Consider the following 5874-nt stretch of genomic DNA (forward strand, 5'->3'; position numbering starts at 1 on the left):
AATTACAGTACACTGTACAAAAGCTAAAATGCATCTGATACGTAGCTCCGATACGTAGCGATGCAGACAGAAGCGTGTACAGTATGAGCTAATCAGTGGCAGTAATGACAGAGCATGTGCTGTTACGCAAAAACCGCGATAGAGTGAAGCCGCGGAAGTCGAAGCGCGAAGTGGTGAGGGCTCACTGTATGCCAAACCTAAGGTACTGTTTGCAAACACATGGTCGCTGACTATACACTTGGAGGTCAACTGCTTAAATGTTATCTGCCTGAAAGTTATCAGCCATCTAGATCAATCAGACCCTATAGTCTGTCCCACCCTAAGTAGAGCCCACTCACTTTTGGTAAAGATAATGGATTGTTCCCTGAAGGAGAGCTCAAAAAGACACTTAAGGTCAAACTAACTCGGAGGACCAAGGTTAAGTTGCCATCTTGATTCTAAAGTCCACCCATCTCGTTATATATGTGCCATCCTGTCACGCATATGCCTATTGTACAACCCCTTCCTGTTATGCATGTGATTACCTGTAATTAGGGGGGCTGGCACGCCCCTAGAGTATATATAAGCCTTGGTTGGCAATATATTCTTTCTCTCTCTGCTCAGACCTGGTTCCTGAAGTCATGGAGGTCCCGGAGGTGAGAACTTGCCTGCTCTGTCTTGTCTGAAGACTCTTTAATTTCACCCCTCAATTACAAAACCACCTCTTGGACCCTGAAGGCTGTTACTCCACACCTAAGTGTTTTAGAAAAGAAGCTGAAAGTTCATGAGCTCAACAGTCCTTTGAAGATGTTAGGAAAAGGAGACCAAAAAAGCCTAAACAAGGAAGAAAATAAAATTAAGACCCTAAATTAGTGATGGGTGGGGGGGGAATGGATGTTAGAGGCAGATGTGCACACTTCTTTTCAACTTCATATTCAGTTACATCAAATAGCTTGAAATTGGTAACACTATGGCAATCAAATAAGGCCTTTGTCATCTTTTATTTAGAGAGATGTCACTAGCATATTACTACTTATAATAGATATTTTAGGCTCTGATACTAATTCCTCCTTCGGATTATATGATTTACAGTCCTCCAGTGACTGATAATGGTGTGCTTCTCCCATGTGGACTTAGTTGACCTTGATGAGAAATTTAGCATGTAAAAAGTGGTTGTTGGGTTTTTTTCCTGATTATTTTTTAAACAGTTCATATTGAAGCTGAGATTTACCATATACAAGTTGAGTGGCAAGCCTGGTATGCTGTATCTTGTTACGTAAAGCTATTGCCAGAATCATAGTAAATATAATGTTTTAAAAGTTTGTTGTCTTTTTATATTAATAACATTATGACACGTTAAACAACTAAAATATTGGTCTTTGGTGTCATATTTTACTAAGCGTTTGTGCCTCATAATTTGCTGAATTGTTTACTAGAGATTTTAAAAGGAATTGATCAATCATTTTCACTTTATATTTTTATATAATCAGGTAACATGAAATATAATTCTATGTACATTTATGCCTGTTATAGAGGATGTGGTACCTATAATGGTATATGCACAAAAGATTTTGGCATGCATGACAAAAGGCTGAATAAATAGCCATTTAATTTTTCGAAAAAATCACACAACTGGACCATGGACAACATTGTGATAAATGGGAAAGAAATTGAAGTTGTCAAGGATTTAATTTTGCTTAGATCCATAATCAATGTTTATAGAAACACCAGTCAAGAAATCAATTGACATATCACACTGGACAAATCTCCTGCAGAAGACCTCTTTTTAAAAATTATTATTATTGTTATTATTATTGAATCATTTTATTGGGGGCTCTTACAACTCTTGTTACAAACCATACATCAATTGTATCCGACATAGTCATACATATATTCCATTGTTATTTTCTAAACATTTACTTTCCATTGAGCCCTTGGGATCAGCTCCTCCTAACACCCCCCCAACCCTCATGGCCCCCTGATAGATTGTAGATTGTTCATTATTTTCAAATCTCACTCCGACCGCCATATCCCTTCCCCTCTGGTTTCTGTTGTTCTTTCTCCTCACTGGGTGTGTGTGTTTATGTGCCATTCATTGTTATCGGTGCCCCCTCTCCCCCCTTCCCCTTTTGGTATTTCTATTCCCATTCCTGTTCCTAGGCTCATGTGTTGTGAGTTTTATCTCTTGCCTACACCTATGTACATGCTCCCGTCTAGTCTAGATTGGGAGGCAGCACTGAGGTGGTGATAGGGGAGGGTGAGGAGGCCTCCAGAGAACAAAGGTATATTGCGTGACTCATTAGTGCTCTGCTGCACCCTGATTGACTCACCTCCTCCCTGTGACCCCTCTTGGGGGGATGCTCCACTGTCCATTTTGGGTCTCCTCTCCAAACCGCCCTCCATTCTCACCAATGCATTTTTGTTTGTTTGCTTACTGCTTGTTGTGAATCTTCTGATGCCCATTGCCCAGTCTCTACACCTTGTGATCGCACTGGCTGGTGTGCTTCTTCCATGTGAGTTTGCTGCTTCACTGTTGGATGATGGATTGTTTAGCTTCAATCCTTTAAGACCCCAGACACTGTATCTTTTAATAGCCGGACACCATCCTCTGTCTTCACCACATCTGCGTATGCACCCATTTTGTCTGCAGCGGTCCTGTAGGGCATGCACATGTGTGAGCATCACAAAATGTCAATTTGCTAGAACAAAGTGTTCTCATAGTTTCAGTGTATTGACTTATAACTATATGTACACAGGCCAATACCACTATTGTTATGGATTAATATATTTGCATAAGTGCACACCTCTGATAATCTCCCTATCTATGCCTTTGCTTCTTAGAGTTTGCCTCTGTTTCTTTTTGAGAAGACCTCTTTAAAGTGTAAAGAACAAGATGTCTCTTTGAGAACTAAAGTGTGCATCAAAATTCTAAGTGCCTCTTAAGCTGGACAATAAATAGGAAGATTAGAGAATAATTGATGTATTTGAATTACATGTTGGCAAAAAATATTGCCTTTACAATGGACTGCTAGAACAAACAAATCTGTCTTGGAGGAAATACAGCCAGACAGCTCCTTAGACGTCTGGGTGGCACAATTTCATTTTACATATTCATATACAGGGTAAGCGAAAAAGAGGAAGGCTCTTAAAGAGATAGATTAACTAAATGGCTGCAACAATGGGTTCAAACAAAACCATTGTGAGAATGGTGCAGGACCAGGCAGTGTTTCTTCCATATCAGGTTTTATGTTTTCTTCACATTTCGCAGTGTTATTAAAGAAATGTCCCTCGTTTTATTGTAGTTGAAGTACAGTATCAATCTTTTCCTTGACGGCTTCACAGGGGAATTTTATCAAGTATTCAAGGAAGAGCTGTCACCAATTTCACACATACTAATGCAGACTATAGAAGAGGAGAGCAAACTCTCAAACTCATTCTATGAAGCAACCAAAACCCTGAGGCTGAAACCAGACAAAGAGCCCACACTGGCAGAAAACAACAGACAAACGTCCCTCATGAACAAAGACACAAAAATTCTCGACAAAATTCGGGCCAATAGAATCCAACAATGTATCAAAAAATAATTTGTCGTGACCAAGTAGGATTCATATCAGGGATGCAAGGATGGCTCAATGTTTGAAAAATAATCAATGTAATCCACCACATAAACAAGACAAAGACTCAGAATTGCATGATCATATCAATAGATGCAGAAAAAGCATTTGACAACATCCAACACCCATTTCTGATAGATAATAAATAAAAGAGCAACAGAAGGGAATTCTTCAACATAATAAAGTCCATATACAAAAATCCAACAACTGATATCACAATTAGTGGGCACAAACAGAAAGCATTTTACCTGAAAACAGGAACTAAACAAAGATGGCTACTATTACCCCTCTTATTCAACATTGTGCTTGAAGTCTTACCCAGAACCAAGAGACAAGAGAAAGAAATCACAGGAATACAATTGACAACAGAGAAGTGAAACGCTAGCGAATCATAAATGTTATAATTTTATGTAGAAAGAACTCCAAGGACCATTTATGATTCGCTAGAGTTTCACTTCTCTGTTGTCAATTGTATTCCTGTGATTTCTTTCTCCTGTCTCTTGGTTCTGGGTAAGACTTCAAGCACAATGTTGAATAAGAGGGGTAATAGTAGTCATAGATATATGACTAAATTTAGGGTTCACACTTAATTATAGCTGCAATATAAGAAAAATTAGTTCTTATAACACAGACCTACTTGATACTTGCCCTCATGAAATGATCACTGAATATATGGGTGCTGTAGCAAAGTGTGGTGAAGAAACCAGATGGTACTGGGCTATCAGAAAGACTAGCATCTGAGGTCTTGTCTTCAAGCAAACAGCAATCTAAGTGTGGTGTCAACTAAGTCCACATGGAAGAAGCACATCAGATGGTGTGATCCAAGGATTATAAATATTAAATCAAACTCAAGGAAAGAAGAGTAGCAGAGCCTAAATTCTGAACACATTTGCAGAAGGTTATGGATGACTGTCCACCACTTGTCTGTCAGTTTGTCGTACTGTGGTGGCTTGTGTGTTTCTGGGATGCTGGAAGCTATGTCCCTTGCATTTCAAATATCAGCAGGGTCACCCAAAGTGAACACTTTTCAGCAGATCTTCTAGACTAAGAACAGATTACCAAGAGAAAAAAGCCAGGCTGTCAGTTTTGGGCAGAATTAGCCACCAAACATTGTCAGATACTGAAGGCCTCATGACATTGTCAGAGATACTTTCAGAAGATGAGTTCTTCAGGTCAGAAGGCGCTCAAAATATGACTGAGGAAGAGCTGCCTTCTCAAAGTAGAGTTGACCATAATGACATACATGGAGCAAAGTCGTTGAGACTAAAGCTTTTGGGAATTTCATTTGCTGTTGGGGCATTACTCAGAATAAGAAGAAAAAACTGCAAAATCTGCTAAAAAATGGATCTTGGAATATATGAAATATGAATCTAGGAAAATTGGAAGTTGTCAAAAATGAAATGGAACACATAAAAATTGATAGCATAGGCCTTAGTGAGCTGAAATGCACTAGCAATGGCCATTTTGAATCATAAAGTCATATTGTTTCCTATGCTGGGAAGGACACAATCAAGATAATGTCATTGCATTCATCATTAAAAAGTACATTTAAAGATCTATATTGAAGTACAATGCTATAATGGGATTATGTCTATATCATTCAAGGAAAAACAAACATTACAAGTTTAAGAACGAACCACTAATACTAGTGTTGAAGATTATGCAACTACCACAGGTAGTTGTACTGAATTGTACTGAATTGTCCTTAGTCTGAAGTTGATCAAATGTGAAATCAAGATGCATTGATAATTATTGGTGATCAGAATACAAAAGTTGGAAACAAAGAAGAAAAAAAAAAGTTGGAAACTACAATCTTTGTGATTGCATTATAGAATTTTGCAAGACCAACGACTTGTTCTCAGAAAATACCTTTTTCAACAGCACAGAAACTACACACATGGACTTACCCAGATAGAATACACAGAAATTGATAGACTACATCTGTGGGAAGAGACAATGGAGAAGTTCAATATCAGCACCCAGTCAAATCAAATATCAAAACCACGCCAGAGGCCAACTGTAGAATAAAGCATCAATTGCTCATATTTAAGTTGAGTTTGAAGCTGAAGAAAATGAAAATAAGTCCACAAGAACCAAAATATGATCCTGAGCATATCTCACCCGAATACTGAGAACATCTCAAGGAGAGATTTGCTTCACTGAACACTAATGACAGAAAATCTGAAGAATTGTAGGATGACATCAAGGACATCTTTCATGAAGAAAGCAAAAGGTAATTAAAAACACAGAAAAGAAAGAAAAGATCAAACTGAATGTTATA

The sequence above is a fragment of the Echinops telfairi genome, unplaced genomic scaffold (genome assembly GCF_000313985.2).
Source record: "Echinops telfairi isolate 266 unplaced genomic scaffold, ASM31398v2 ScPeMD7_7424;HRSCAF=8462, whole genome shotgun sequence".
Lineage (NCBI taxonomy): Eukaryota > Metazoa > Chordata > Mammalia > Afrosoricida > Tenrecidae > Echinops > Echinops telfairi.